General features: G+C 45.6%; 2 protein-coding genes across 2 annotated transcripts in view; one reads left to right on the top strand and one right to left on the bottom strand.

Moving 5' to 3' along the window:
* Positions 1-16,605, top strand: part of TLL2 (tolloid like 2) — a 145,436-nt gene that overhangs the window by 16,514 nt on the left and 112,317 nt on the right.
* PGAM1 (phosphoglycerate mutase 1) overlaps positions 1-16,605 on the bottom strand; it is a 1,080,404-nt gene that overhangs the window by 979,708 nt on the left and 84,091 nt on the right. The gene's annotated exons all lie outside the window — the stretch shown is intronic.

The raw sequence follows: 16,605 nt of genomic DNA, 5'->3' as shown, positions 1-16,605 counted from the left end.
CATTTTTAGTATCCTTACGATGTAATTTGTGACTGGCAAATGTGTGGCACATGCGACCCCCTCCCCACTCCACACCCCCTGCCAATGGCAGATATTACTAATTGATCATGCCTCTCTTTCCTATGGGTCCAAGAAGTCACCTTACACTGCTCAAAGAAACACTACCCATTGAGTGGGGTGGCATGTGAGATGAAACCTAGTTGGAGCTGTAAAACTTAAACAGCCTTACAGATATGGCCTGCCTGCCCAAACCAATCTGTGGCTAATTTTTCTTTTTTGGAAATTAGCTGAGCAGGTGTGTTTGTTGATTCAACTGAGCCCTGCTGGGAAAGCCAAGCTGTGACATTTCTAAAATGTAATGGTGCAACCTTATTATAACATAGATGAGGAGGCAAGGCAGGAGACTGTATCTGCTGTAAGCAAGGTGGTCGCCAGCCCAGGCACCAGCCAGATCCTCTTGGCTCATCTGGTAAGTAGGATGATGCCAGCCAAGGCAGAGGACAGGGCTGTGTGTTCTCTTGAAGAACAGTCAGCTTTCAGAGCAGCTGTGGAGGACCTAGCTGTGTAGGGCGCTCTCCTAGGTCCTGACTGACCTTTAGCATGAAGAGTTAGAAAATGGAAAATCCTTAGCTGGAAAAAATGGGTAACGGATTATAAATGTTGCCAGCATGCTGTAGTGCATAGGTGGCAAACAGGTCTCAACTCATGTGCCATATCTGTCCATTTCTGTTGGCCCTCTGTAGCACTGTGTTGAGATGGATTCAGAGACTGTGTCCAGGCTCAATTGACAGAAGAGATGTGATCAATTAGGAATATCTGTCCTGAGCAAGAGTGGGTAAGGGGAGGCACATACTTGTCTCTTATTTGCTATTTCTGGTGTAGGGAAAGCCCATGGTTGAGAGTCCCAGACATGGCTTCTAGATGCAATATTTTAAGCAAGTCATTTGACCTTCTTGGACCCCAGTTTCCTCATATGGAAAACAAGGACATCGCTTAGATGACTTTCAAATTCTGTGTCTTAGAAATTCCTCAATTTTAAAGTTTTCCAAGTCTTCAATGTAAAACTTGCACCGAATCTGTTTGATCCCATTAAAACATTTACAGCTCTCCACTCCTCTCTGCCATATGCTTGAGCAACTGAGCCATCTATTCCTGGAGAAGGCCATCTCCCCAGGCAGGAGCAGCTGGGGACCCTGGAGACAGGAGGCTTCTCACACTAAACAGACCCTACCCTTTAATCTCAACCAAAAGATCCAGGAGGCGTGATTCACATCTCGCCTGTTTCCTCTCCTCCGAGAGCCCGAACCTCTCCCCTCCTGTTCTGCAAACGCGCCTGAATGCAGAGTCCTGAAATTTAGGGTCATGGTTTCAAAGTTCATGGTCCTGAGAATAAACAAAAAAACTATTGTGGTTGCATAGAGCTGTGGACCCCATTAACACCGTCCCATGAATATTTATAGCGTGGAACTACAAAAGAACATAGAGGCCATATTGTATTTCCTAGAACTTTCTTTCTAGGGGTCCTTTCTCTGTGGGTCACTTTAATGTAAGCTTTGCTTATTTAGTTGCACACTTTAAGCCGATTAACTTTTTACTAAAAAAACCCTCCCTGTTTGTTTGTACATACACTCCCTTAACAAAGATTCACAGAAAACTTCTTTAAACCTGTTAAATCCCTCCGCTGGAAACTTGCAATGAACTAAATGCATCTGTGGGTAGGATTTCCCTGTGACGCTCCCCGCCTCTGGCCCCTCCAGCCCACCTCAGCCTGTTTCCTGAGAGGAATTCCAATGGTTTGAATTCTACATATTTAGTTCCTCCAATAACCTGGGCTTATCTCTAGGTGACTATCTTATGGAACATCTATGAAGTCTTCCTCACTTCCTGAGTGAGGAAGTTATTGGAGTGGACAAACAGCAGGCCCCAGACAAATACCCTATGTTTCTCTAAAAGAAAGTGTAGTGAAGTCAAACATTAGGTCAGAGACCATGGACTCTGTTGGTTTCCAAACTGCAGTGTCCATCTGAGTCACCTGAATGGGTGGGGCAGGGCATGAATTAAAATGCATATTCCTGGGTGCTGACTTCAGAGATTCTGATTTCCTAGATCCGGGTTGGGGCCTGGGGATCCACGTGTCAGCACTCTCCTTTGACACTTCTGATGTAAGTGGTTTCTGGGCCATGCCTGCAGAAACACTGAGCTGGTTCAGCTGTCTCATTGTGTGAGTGAAGAAAACGCCTGAACGGGGAAACACACAGCTTCCAGTACAGACCATGGAGATGCAGACCACATCTCTTCCCGTGTAGACCATGCTTCATTTCCCAAGATACAGAGCCACTGCAGAATATTTGTGATTAGGTCCACGGGTAGGAAGCTGACTGAACAATAAACCATGCCCTAGTGTAGCCCCGAGGTCTAAGTGTACAGATGAAAATCAGGAAGTGTCCTGGTTGATGAGGGTGAGTTGGGGTAAGGTGGGTATCTCCTGCAGGCCACTCTCCTCGGATAAGACCCAGGTCCTCATTGGTTTGGAGCAAGCCCTGGGACAGGGCAGGGCATATGGCCAGGATGAACCAGGAAGGTCAAGGGGCTGCCCTGGGCCTGCCATTCTCTGGGGGCCAGGGAACAGAGTCTTGGGGATAGTGCAGTTGGTGATAGAAGGTGGCTGTGGGGTGGAAGGGGTCTCCCTCCAACTGACTGGCTGCTGCCTGGCTTGAAGTCTCCCCAGCTCTGCAGACCCCAACTGAGGGGCCATTCACCACCCACAAAATCCCCCCACCAGACTTTTGGAATCTTCACTGTGGAGGGGTGTGAGGACTCCTCCAGGCCCAACCCTTCCTGCACTCTATCCCTTGAAAGCAGCTGCCCGGGCTGCCCCTGGCTGGCCAGGCTGGTGGCTCCTCTGTTGGCAGAGCACTTCCTGCTGACCCTGAGGTCAGTCCCCACCTTGAATCCTAATGCTGGGACCAGCGTCCTGTTCAGGGCAGTGAACCGAGCTCTGAGTCTTGGAGCCAAAAGGTCTGAGTTCAAGCCCTGTCCCCTTCTTATGGATTGTCAACTTGGGCTGGTCATTAACTTTCCCAAGTCTCTCTTTCCCCTGTAAGATTTGGTGGCCTTCCTGCCTTCCTCTAGGACTTCTGCAAGGGGGCATTTATTTACTCACTGATTCAGGGATGAGAATGTTCTGAAGATCAGTGCCAGACCCTGTGCTGGATGCTGGGGTTTCAGGCATGGGGAGTGTTTGCAGGAGAGGAGGATATGTGCATGGAAGGGGTGGCATACTGTAAAGTGCTATACCGGAATGACAGACTCCTGATTACCCTCTCCACCCTGGGTGCTTTACCAGCTCCAGGATCCTGTTCCCAATTCTCAGCCTCCCTTTCTGCCCCTGCTCAGCCTGTCAGATCCCCTGGCCTCCTTTCCTGCCTTACCCTTACTGTCTGCAACAGTCCACAATGCTGGGCCCCCCACTTCAGCTGGCTTACCCTCACTGCACCCCTCCTGCTCCTGCCTTGACAGTGCCTTGCTCTTTCTCACCTCAGGGCCTTTGCACATGCTGTCCCTTTAGCCAGCATGCCCTTTCCTCTTGTTATCCACCTGCCAAACTGCAGCTCACTCATCATCTTCCCACTCATCCCCTTTGTGAGGCTTTCCTAATTCTACATTTCCAAGGTTGTAAATTAGTCATTCCTCCTCTCCATGCTTCCATCTTACTAAGAGAGCCAAAGATGCATGGCAGTGAAGAGTTAGAATTGAGAGGGGGCCTGGAGGAAGTTGCCTAAATCTCTCTGTGCCTACAGTCCTCATCTGACACTGGGTACGATGATGCGCATTGCACAGGTTTGCTGTCCTGAGGGCTAGGGGAGTGAGAGGAGCCTGCACGGTGTGGGTGCTGCAGAACCATCAGTCCCTTTCTCTTCAGCACTGGTCCTGAGAGGAGATCTAAAACACCAGATTTGGAAGAAATAGTGATTGCTGTTCAAAGATCGATGGGGATATGATGGAAGGGCATGAGCTCCCCGTCTCTGGATGGAGTATTGGACCCGATGACCTGTATGGCCCCTACCAGTCCTAGAAGTCTGTCATTCCTGGAGGACTGTGGAGCAGTACAACAGTCTCCAAAATGTGTTCCTTAGGTCAGGAGACCCAGTGAAAGGAGAGCTCAGAGGCAACTATGTTGGGAAATGCTGCATTCCCAGTCTTTCTCTTGGAGAGCCGTGATATTTGTTAGAATTGTAAAGGCTCTGGGAAGTCCTGCAGTAAACAACGTGGTTTAACAGCATTTCTTAGTAACTTTTTAGAATGTGGAACTTTGGGGAAAATTGGATAAGAGATCTGATGTTTGTTTGTTTTTTGTTTAAGATGGAGTTTTGCTCTTGTTGCCCAGGCTGGAGTGCAGTGGAGCGATCTTGGCTCACTGCAACCTCTGCCTCCTGGGTTCAAGCGATTTTACTGCCTCAGCCTCCTGAATAGCTGGGATTACAGGTGCTTGCCACCATGCCCAGCTAACTTTTGTATTTTTAGTAGAGATGGGTTTTCACCATGTTGATCAGGCTGATCTCAAACCCCTGACCTGAGGTGACCCACCCCGCTCGGTCTCCCAAAGTGCTGGGATTACAGGCATGAGACACGGCGCCTAGCAGGGATCTGATTTTGGAATCAGAGAGACTTGTGTTGACTCAGAAAACCTGTGCAGCTTCTTCCTGCCTGCATGACCTTGGCCAATTCCTACCTCCCTCATGGCCTTTTTTTTCTCTCCCTTCTATAAAAAGGGAACAAGAATGACTTCCCCTTGAAACTGGTGAGAGGACAGATTGTGGTAATATGTAGAGGACATTCAGCCTGGTCCCAGGGACACAGTGAGTGCTGCATGCTTCTGCTGTCTATGGAGATAAGACAGCCAGGGCAAGATCTGTGCTGTGCAAATCTTGGATGGGAGCTGCAGGAATGAGCCTTTCCCTGCAAGGCTCAGATCATGGTCATCTTTTGCAGACCTCAAAATCAGGCACACACATGACATCAGATGGGTAACATAACAGAACTTCAGAAACTGTGAGGTACTTTATAGGTACTTACTGACCTTACTGCAGTGGCCTGGAGCTGACAGCTACCTACTTGTGACGCCCGACTGTGCACACCTTTTCCCAACTCCATGTTCAGTGACCTGAAATCAGTCACAGTGGGAGCATTTACACAGGGAAATCAGCAAACAGCACAAACCAAAGCTCTCCTGAACCCCAGCCAATTATTAAATAGCAGCATACCACTGATGGATTAGGTATCATTAGAAAGCGTCTTTAATGCTAGTCCTTTTACATTTCCAAATTTATTACATAACAGCTTTAAGACTGTATTTGACTAATTTATAAAGATTTCAATTTTTTGATTTCCAAAAGACATTTTTCCTATTGTACTTCATAATTTACTAGCCAGAGCTTCATGAGAAAACACTACCACCTGGTGGTGAGTCCCTCAATTGCAGGTTGAAGCTCCGGTGGGGTAGCCAAGACTGGAGCTTGAGGGTATTTTCAAGGATGTGCCTTTTTTTTTTTTTTTTTTTTTTTTTTTTTAAAAAAAAAAAAAAACACAGGGTTTTGCTTTTGTTGCCCAGGCTAGAGTGCAATGGTGCAATCTCGGCTCACTGCAACCTCCGCCTCCCGGATTCAAGCAATTTTCCTGCCTCAGCCTCCCGAGTAGCTGGGATTACAGATGCCCACCACCACGCCCAGCTAATTTTTTGTACTTTTAGTAGAGATGGATTTCACCATATTGGCCACGCTGGTCTGGAACTCCTGACCTCAGGTGATTCGCCTGCCCCGGCCTCCCAAAGTGCTGGGATTACAGGTGAGAGCCACCACGCCCAGCTGGATGTGCATTTTAAATGCTTCCTGCGGCCCACATGTTCAAGTTCTACATCCCTGTAAAGAATTGCCCTGCCTACCCTCTTCACTACGGCCATGTCGAACACAGAGAGGCGGAGGGGAGCCCATGACCCCAGGGTCATAGTTGGAAACAGAGTCCCTGGTGCCTTGGGTCAGTGCTTCTCCAACTCCAGGTGCACCCGATTCCCTTGAGGGATGTTAACATGCAGATTTTGACCCAGCAAGTCTGAGGTGGGCTCTGAGATTCTGTATTTCTGTCGAGCTCCAAGATAATGTTGACGCTGCTGGTCTATGGATTACACCTTGAATAGCTGGGATTGGTAGTGGAAGAGGTGATGGGAATACTTTGAAAGTTTTCTCTTTGCCTTTTGGTAAGAATTCAATAACTTTGTGTGTTGAATCCATAGACATAACTCATTTGCTTCTAAGTATTGTTCAGTCCACTCGTTGATTTAATTTTTTATTTATTTGGCGTTAATTTTGGTGTGTAGTATAAGGTTCAAAGCCAACTGATTTTTCCTCAAAGAGGTAACCCGTTTGCTTCAACATCATTCATTGCTTAGTTCCCTACTTTTCAGAAATGTGCACGACCTGTTTTATCCCATATAAGTTTTATTAGATATAATCTAGGAACTGCTTTCAAATGATTCTCCATTGCAGACTGTCTAATGAAGCCAGGCCTCCTTTGGTACTCTTTTTCTCAGCTGTTCTCACCTGATTGTGCAGATTAACATTAATATCACCTTGCCAGTAATATAAAAAAGATTGGGATTTCGATTGAAGTGTATTAAACGCACACATTCATTTGGAAAGAGTTAATGGTTCTTTAATGGTCTTTCTTACCAGAAACATGTCTCAACTTTCATGTCAGTCACTTTTTATAGCTTTTGTAGGATTTTACATTTCTTGACTTAGTAACACATTTTTGTCATCCAGGTTGTTCCTAGCTGTGTCATTTTAACTTTTTTTCCAATTATTTTCATTTTTTTTGAGACAGAGTCTCACTCTGTCACCCAGGCTGGAGTGCAGTGGTACAATCTCAGCTCACTGTAACCTCCACCTCCTGGGTTCAAGTGATTCTCCTGCCTCAGCCTCCCAAGTAGCTGGGACTACAGGCATGTGCAACCACGCCTGGCTAATTTTTGTATTTTTAGTAGAGACAGGGTGTCACCATGTTGGCCAGGCTAGTCTTGAACTCCTGACCTCAAGTGATTCACCCACCTTGGCCTCCCAAAGTGCTAGGATTACAGGTGTGAGCCACTGTGCCCTGCTTAGATATGTTATTTTAAATAGAATTTTTATATGATTTTATTTTATAAGTAATATATAGTAGTTTGTATTATATCATTTATAATTTGTATTATTTATATTATGTTTATAATATAGCTAGCCACATGTGACAATTTAAAATTTAATTAAAAGGAAATAAAATGTAAAATTCAGTTCCTCAATCATATTAATCACATTTCAATGCCCAATAACCACAAGTGGTTAGCAGGTACCATGTTGATGGGATTGCTCCCTCCCTCCCTCCCTCCTTCCCTCCCTCCCTCCCTCCCTCCCTTCTTTCTTCCTTCCTTTCTTCCTTTCTTTCTTTCTTTCTTTCTTTCTTTCTTTTCTTTCTTTTCTTTCTTTCTTTCTTTCTTTCTTTTCTTTCTTTTCTTTCTTTCTTCCTTTCTTTCTTCCTTCCTTCCTTCTCTCTCTCTTTCTTTCTTTCTCTTTCTTTCTTTCTTTCTTTCTTTCTTTCTTTCTTTCTTTCTTTCTTTCTTTCTTTCTTTCTTTCTTTCTTTCTTTCTTTCTTTCTTTCCTTCCTTCCTTCCTTCCTTCCTTCCTTCCTTCCTTCCTTCCTTCCTTCCCTTCCTTCCTTCCTTCCTTCCTTCCTTCCTTCTTTCCCTTCCCTTCCCTTCCCTTCCCTTCCCTCCCCTCCCCTCCCCTCCCCTCCCCTCCCCTCCCCTCCCCTCCCCTCCCCTCCCCTCCCCTCCCCTCCCCTCCCCTCTGCTCTTCTGACAGGGTTTCGCCCTGTTGCCCAGGCTGGAGTGCAGAGACATCATCATGGCTCACTGTAGCCTCCACCTCCTGGATTCAAGTGATCCTCCTGCCTCAGTCTCCCATGTAGCTGGGGCCACCGGGGTGTGCCACCATGCCCAGCTAATGTTTTGATTTTTTGGTAGAGACAGGCGTCTCACTTTGTTGCCCAGGCTGGTCTCAAACTCCTGTGCTCAGGTGATCTTCCCACCTTGGCCTCCCAAAGTGTTGGGATTACAAGTGAGCCACTGCACCTGGCTTGGGATTACTTCAGTTTATTCTTTTAGGTTTTCTAGAAGAGCAGCTGCTTTGATACCAAACTACTGGTTTCTCTCCTGCAGCAGCATTACCCTGATTTCCTTCTTAACGAGGAAGGCAAGGATGGCAAATGTGTGCCACAAGGGTTGCCCTGTGCACTCATGCCCGTGGCGCACATTACAATTAGTCACAGCGCTCTTTGCTGTTCCTGGGCTATACTGGTTTTGAACTTACCCCTTAGTGCCCTGCTCTTCTCTCTGAAGACACACATTTCACGTCATGGAAGGACCTCTGTTATGAAGAACGCATTGTGTCAGGAGTCTAGGTTCCCTCGGCAGCCTTTGGCTTATTTAGAGTATCAAGGTGAGTTTCTTCTTCCTTCCACACAGGGGTTTCCATCCTTGGCTCCCAGATGCATATGGGCCCTGCTGGTTCAGACCCCGTTGTTATGAGTGGTCCTGGACTTGAGTCTTCACTCTGCCAAATGACTCACTATGTGACCTTGAATGAATCACTCAGACCCCCTGCAGAACATGCTGCTGTCTATGGAAGGCGGTGGTGGCTTGGAGACTCCAGATGACATTCTAGACCTGTGTCCTGGGGTGCAGCCACTACTCTGGCTTGAAGGCTGTATCTGTGAGCCTAAGGGGCAGCGCTGAGGACTCATGCCATGGGCTGTGCCCCCTCTGAGTGAAGAGCAGGTGACCTTCTTGGACTGGCTTTGAGTGGGATCTACAGGAACTGTCTGTGGGATCCTGGGGTAGGATCTATAGAACACAAGGGAAGAGTCTGCAGGACCGCAGCATGGGAGCCTGGGCTGGCATGGGAAGGGGCTCTCTGAGCCTTGAGGTGGGGTAGGATCCATGGGGGCTTCCTGTGGGTGCTGCAGAAGGGCCAGGCCACGCCCTCTTGCAGCTATTGTGGGTAAGGGTTGTCCTAGGCTGGGCACGCAAGCACTAAGTCAGTGCGTCCCAAGGGGATCAAACCTGTAAAAATGTCTCTTAGCTCACTGCATATCACATTGATGTGGGCCATGGCTGGCCACCTCAGTGCCTGCAGGGTGCAGATCTTCCATCTCATTTGCTGAGTGGGGCATGGTACCAGTTCTGTGCTGAGCACGGATCCACATTATCTCAGTTGATGCTTGCAACAACCCCACGTGGAAGATACTATGACTCTTTATTCCCACTTGGAAGATGAAGAAACTGAGACTCAGAGAGGTGAAGTTATTTGTCTAAGGCTTCCCAGGCAGGACGTGAGCCGGGGGCTATCTGATTAGGTTCTTTTACCGTCAGCCGCTAGGCCCATACAGCACCATATGATGGCTTCCCTTGGCAAGTATAAAATGGGATTTCACAAGTGAAATGTACATGGGAGCCTGTCGTCATGGCGTTTAGACTCTGGCACAATCTGGGAAGTTGAGTAGATGCTAAGAGCTGAGGGAGCCGCTGGGGGACTGGGAAGAACCCTGGCTTGGGGTCCTGGCTCTGCTGCTTGCTGGCCCTTTGACCCCAAGCAAGTCATTCTCTTTTCTGAGTCTCAGGTTCTTAATCGGTAAAACTGGAACGAGACCAATATAGGTTGATGCAAAAACTAAAAGAAGCGATGCCTATGTACAATCCAGTGTTAACTGTAAAGCATTACAGAAAACGTGATCTCCTCTCCCTCCCCCAACTCCACCTACTCCAACCCCCACCCCTACCCCTGCCAATGCCTGGCGTGTGCTGCCTCATTAAGTGTTAGGTGAGTATAGTAGTGTGATTTAGCCCCCACTGTCTGGTTAATATTGTCTGGTTGAGACCATTTGTCCTAAAGGAATACAGAGAAAGGAAAGAGTGTGTCGGGGTGGGAGGGCAAATACTGATGATGGAAGCTGAGTTGACTTTTGCAGGGTGGGGTCTTCTGGATGAGGACAGGTGGGGGAGGGGGAGAGACAGGAACCAGGAGGAACAAAGTGGAGGTTGGAGTGGCACCACTGTTCACTGAGTGCTTGCCACAGGCCAGGCCTGGCACCGGCTGCTTAACAGACCTCATGTCATTTAATTCGCTCACACTTCTACTAGCTAGGCACCTCTATTTCCAGATGAGGAAACCATGACTCAGAGAGACCAAGTGAGTTACCCGAGGTCACACAGCTCTTCAATGATGGCACTGGGATTGGAACCCCGGTCTTTCTGACTTAAAAGTACATGCTTTTAATGAGCCTGCCTCCCCAGGTGAACAATATGAAGACTGCAGGCAGAAAGTGCCTTTGTGGAGGATTCCCCTGCAAGGGAATCAGCCTGGGGCTCCCACCCTTTGGTGTCAGGAGGATACCTGAGCACTGGGCATGAGGAGGTGGAGACCAAGCAGGCTGAGCAGGCCCAGGGGACAGTGTGGGAGGAGTTTCCCAGCAGCCCTTTGACTTTGGGAAGGGGCTGCTGCAGAGCGGCCCCCGCTGCTCTGCCTTGCTTGGCCCCTCTGCCATGCTCTGCCTGCCTTCAAACTGCGGTGTGCAATTGGACTTCGCAGGGGTGCTGTCTACAGATGGTTCAAGGGAGTGAACTTCTGGGTTCTGAAGCATACATCTAGAATTCTATACTAAGACAGCTGGAGGATGCTGGCACGTGGCCCTTCCTGCACTTCACGGAAGAGAGGCTTACCTGTCACCCATCTGGAATCCCACGGTGTACAAAACCCCCAAGTGTCAAAGGAAAAATGAGAAATGGTTGGTTATAGAGCAGCCTTCTTCGATGAGGAGCCAGAGTATCTTAGACCTGCAGCTCTTCTGTCTCTTCTCATCTATAGGAATTTCTATTAAGGGAAATGCTTGAGGCAGGGGGGAATATTTTGAATTCAGAACAACTGAAGTCAGGTAGTTAATGATAGTGATTCTCTTAAGTATAACTAGAATGCTCCCTGGACCTCTAAATTTTTCAAGCTATGTGGATAAAACCCAGGATTAACATTTTTCTTGTTTTCTTTAGGTTTCAGCATGCTATTCCATAAGGTAGTTAAACCTATTTACCAAACCATATCATGAAACATTGATTCCACATATAGTCAATCCTCATCTTGTAAAATATTTATTATTTTCTTCTCATGAGCAAAATAAGTGTTTAAACTTATCGTGAGAAATCTGAAGTGTCAGGTTAACAAAGGGATATGTAGCTTTTCAAAATGATTTAGGAACACGTGAACACAGAAGTTGGAAGACCACTATATTACTTCCTTGGCTTGGGTGCTTTTCCCAGTGCCTGTTCATCTGTTCCCTTCTCCCACCCTCTTGCTTCTCTCTTTCTTTTCTCAGAAGGTTTGAGAAGTATTCCTGATTGCCTCCATTGCCATTGCCATAATTGACATGGGACACTTTTTCTATGGGGGAAAAGTGGCGCTGCACTGTGGACTGTCTTGTGCCAAATCTTCAGGAAAGTGGGAAGCCGAAGGGCTCAGTGCAGGCAGCTGGAAATCATCTTTGACCTAGCCAACCTGCCCACACATTTCAAGGGAGTTCTAGGTGACAGTCAGAATTCAAGGAATTGTCAGATAGATTGCCTTGTACAAAGTTTGAGTCCCCAAGAAAAGCTTTAAATTGAGAGACATTTATTGCATTCAGTCAACACTTTTTATTTTCTAATTTTTTATTCTAGCCATCCGAATGGCTGTGAAGTGGTACTTCATTGTGGTTCTGATTTGCATTTCCCTAATGACTGATGCTTTTGAGCATCTTTTCATGTGTTGGCCATTTATATCTTTTCCTTACAGGCGTGTTTTTTCAGATCCTTTGCTTATTTTTAATTGGGTTGCCTTTTTGTTGTTGAATTGTAAGAGTTCATTTTATATTCTGGATTCTAGGCTCTTATAAGATATATGACTTGCACAAATTTTCTCCCATTCTGTAAGTTGTCTTTTCACATTCTTGATAATGTCCTCCTTTTATGATAATATCACAATGCACAAAAATTTATAAATTTGATTAAATCTAATTTATTTTTTCTTTTGTTGCTCATGCTTTTGATGTTATATCTACGCCATTGCCAAATCATGAAGATTTATGCCGATGTTTCTTTCTAATAGTTTTATGGTTTTAGCTCCTACATTTAGGTCATTGATTGATTCACTTTGAGTTAAATTTTGTATATGGTGCGAAGTAGGAATTCAACTTTATTCTTTTGCACATTTGTTTCTTTTAAAAGCCTCTGGTGGCTTGTAACTAAATAAGAAAGGGGGACGGAGAGCTGGGAAACTCCGACCTAGAAATATAAAAATGAGTGCTGTGAGGAGCATGAGTCTCAATTCATAGATTTCACAGTATGGACAGCATGGATGGATGACGTGGGTTTCAAAGTTTCGAAAGTTATATTTGACCTCTGCGGGGAAATCACCTACTATGTGCCAAGTACAGGGAGAAGCGTGAGCCAGTTTATAGATTTTGTAATATGGACAGCTTGGATGGATTACTTGGGTTTCAAATTTCAAGTTATGTTTGATCTCTGCAGGGAAAGCATCAATGTGTCAAGTACAGGGCTTGGTTCTTCATTGCTCCACAAATTTTATTTTTCTTCCTTCAATAGATTACATCTACTGAAGTAAGATTATATCTATTGAAGAAAAAAAGAAAGCCATGGTGCCATGGTATGTGTGTGTGTGTACTTATGGGTATATGATCTCATTTAATTTTCTCAACAGGTTTCCAGAATAGGCAATATTATCTCTATTTATAGATGAATCATTTGTGGCTCAGTGAGGTGGACTAACATGTGCGAGGTTACAGAGCTAATAAGTTTCAGAGCCAGAACATGAATACAGATCATTTTGCAAAGGCTGTATGTGTCAATCATTATAATCTAGATTATGATACAGTAATAAATAATTCCTAAGTATCCGTGCTTTATAACCACAGAAGTTTTTGTCTCATGTTACATGTTCACCCTGGATCATATCATCTTCACTCTGTGTCTCAGCCTGATAGAGCAACCTGTTTCTGGAATATTCTTTGTCTTATGGCTTTGGGAAAAGAGAACATGGCAAACCATGTGCTGGGTCTTACAGGTTCTGCTTGGAAGTGACACATGTCACTTCCCCTCACTTTCATTAACCAGAAAAAAATCATGGTGGGCCAGGTGCAGTGGCTCATACCTGTAATCCCCGCACTTTGGGAGGCCGAGGCAGGAGGATCACTTGAGGTCAGGAGTTCCAGACCAGCTTGGCCAACATGGTGAAACCCCAACTCTACTAAAAATACAAAAACATTAGCCAGCATGGTGGTGCATGCCTGTAATCCCAGCTACACGGGAGGTAGAGGAATGAGAATCGCTTGAATCTGGGAGGCGGAGATTGCAGTGAGCTGAGATCATGCCACTGCACTCCAGCCTGGGCAACAGAGAGAGACTCCATCTCAAAAAATAAATAAATAAAATAAATCACATGGTGAAGCCTGACATCTGAGAGAGGGGGAAGTATAATTTGTACCCAGGAGAAGCAGCAAAAATGATGAACAATAATAGACTCTGTCACAGGTCTCCTCCCCTCTTGTAACAAATACTTGCTTCCCTTCTCCTCCCGTATATACAACATACTTACCTTTCCCCAAAGTCCGGTCCAGTCATGGTACCAGGCTCCAAGTCCAAGATCTTGTGATCGTCTCTATACTAAGTCAGGATGTGACTCCTCTTCATCCAGAGACTTGTGAACTTTAAAACAATCATATACTTCCCCACCCCACCCCCAAATACATACTCAATATACAATGATAGATAAGGGACAGGATAACTGAAACAAACACTTCCATTTGGAAACAGGAAGATTGGGAGGCACAACAGTCACTGATCCATAACAGTTCTGAAATCAGGCTGGACACATGTTGCGAGGGGCCCCTAGGATGGGGAAGGTTCCTTCATGAGGCCCTGATGCCACCTCCTGCGAGTAGCTCTCCTTTCACTTTCCCTCCGTGGCTTTGAGCTCCACACTCTGGGAGGTCCTGCCCTTCCTTTTCCCTTATTCTTATTGACCACATCTGAAGAGGGCATCAGAGAATATGCCCTTCATGGGGGCAGCTTTTTCAGCCTGTTTCTTTCCCATACGAGGATGGGGGCCCAAGGGTCATTTTATGTCATTTTAAGTGTCAAACATTGGCAGCCTCTTATAGGCCATGCTAATGACTTTTTTTGGTCCTATGCTTTTCTACAACATTAATCATCTTCTTATCTGTTTGGTTCAGCTGTGTGTGCCATAGCCACATACAATTATTTTCTAAACATGTCTATCTCTCTCCAGACTTAATTATTGCTACCTTGCACTTATGAAGCTTCTGAGAGAAACATATTCTTAGTTTTCTTTATCTGAACAATTCTTTCCCAACTGAAAGGATTTACCAGGTACCATCTTGGTTGGTCCTTGCTACAAGGTTGAATTTTTTTTCTTTAACAGACATCTTGAGTATAATTTACATGCTGTGTAATTCGCTTATCGTAAGTGTACATGTGATTTTAGTAAATTTATAATTGTGTAACCATAGCTACAATCCAGTTCTAGAGCATTTCCAGCAACCTCCAAATTTCTGCATGTTCATTTACAGTCAATCCTTGTCTCTGCCCCCAGTCCTAAGCAATTACAAATATTTCTACTTCTTTTTTTTTTTTTTTTTTTTGAGATGAAGTCTCGCTCTGTTGCCCAGGCTGGAGTGCAGTGGCGCAATCTCAGCTCACTGCAAGCTCTGCCTCCCGGGTTCATGCCATTTTCCTGCCTCAGCCTCCTGAGTAGCTGGGACAACAGGCGCCCGCCAATACGCCGGGCTAATTTTTTGTATTTTTAGTAGAAACAGGGTTTCACCGTGTTAGCCAGGATGGTCTCGATCTCCTGACCTCGTGATCCGCCCGCCTCGGCCTCCCAAAGTGCTGGGATTACAGGCGTGAGCCCCTGCACCCAGCCAAATATTTCTACTTCTATAAATTAGCCTTTTGTAGACATTTCATATCAAATGAATCATATAACATGCAGTGTTTGGCAACAGTTATTTCATTTCGCATGATGTTTTTGAGATTCATACATGTTGGAGCCTGTGTCTTTTTTTTTTTTTTTTTTTTTTTTTTTTGAGACGGAGTCATGCTCTGTCACCCAGGCTGGAGTGCAGTGGCTGGATCTCAGCTCACTGCAAGCTCCGCCTCCCGGGTACACGCCATTCTCCTGCCTCAGCCTCCCAAGTAGCTGGGACTACAGGCGCCCGCCACTTCGCCCGGCTAGTTTTTTGTATTTTTTAGTAGAGACGGGGTTTCACCGTGTTAGCCAGGATGGTCTCGATCTCCTGACCTCATGATCCGCCCGTCTCGGCCTCCCAAAGTGCTGGGATTACAGGCTTGAGCCACCGCGCCCGGCGGAGCCTGTGTCTATAGTTTGTTCCTTTTAATTGCTACATAGTTCCGTTGTATAGATATGCCACATTGTGTTTGTCCATTTCAATAGCTAATGGATATTTAAGTTGTTTCAAGATTAGGGCTGTTAGAAAGAAGGCCGCCATAAACATTTGAACATGTCTTTGTATGAACATGTTTTCATTTCTCTTGGGAAGATCTCTAAGAGTTGAATTGCTGGGTCTCATGACAAATTTAAGTTACTTTTTAGAGAACCTTCCGGTTTTCCATAAAGGCCTTTCTTGACACTACAACGCTGAATTTTCATCAACCTCTGTTACTTGAGGTTCTCAGCCTTCTGTTTTTCTGTAGTTATGAGAATAGGTTAGCTCTTCCAACTCCCTAAGACCCTGAAGTTTTGGACTCTCTATTCTTTGTCATTCTTACAAAAATTGTCATTTTTTTGAGCCCGTTTCTTTCTTGTAGTGCCTTGTCAAACATAGTTAATAACAACCAAGGCACGCTATCAACATTCTTACTCCATGTCTTCATTTGAAACCATAGCACATTCAGTTCATCATCTGCCTTCCGAGTGAAGGCAGGCAACACTTTGACTGAATGCTTCGTCACCGTCACCGCATAACATAGAGATGACTTCCTCTCAGCCTCTGGTAACAGTTTCCTTGACACCTGGCCCAAAGACAATGGATTTTGGTTACACAACATACTATTTCTGATAGCAATTTCTGTATTAGTGAGGATACAGAGATTGTGTTCCAGTAATGAATGCCCGTGAATCTCAGAAGATTATGAAAACAACATCACACTTGTAATCCCAGTGTTTTGAGAAGCTGAGGCAGGAGAATTATTCGAGACTGCACAACATAGTGAGACCCTGTCTCTACAAAAAAATTTTAAAAATTAGCCAGGCGTGGTGTCCCATGTCTGGAGTCCTAGCTACTCAGGCAGCTGAGGTGGGAGGATTGCTTGAGCCCAGGCTTCCAAGGTTGCAGTGAGCTATGATCGTGACACTGCACTCCAGACTGGGCTACAGAGCAAGACTCTGTCTCTCTTAAAAAAAAAAAAAATCCATCCTCCCCCCTGACAATAAA

Source organism: Macaca thibetana, chromosome 9 (genome assembly GCF_024542745.1).
Source record: "Macaca thibetana thibetana isolate TM-01 chromosome 9, ASM2454274v1, whole genome shotgun sequence".
In the NCBI taxonomy this organism is placed as follows: Eukaryota; Metazoa; Chordata; class Mammalia; order Primates; family Cercopithecidae; genus Macaca; species Macaca thibetana.
Note: the sequence above shows the minus strand (reverse complement) of the source record. Positions and strands in the feature narration are given on the sequence as shown.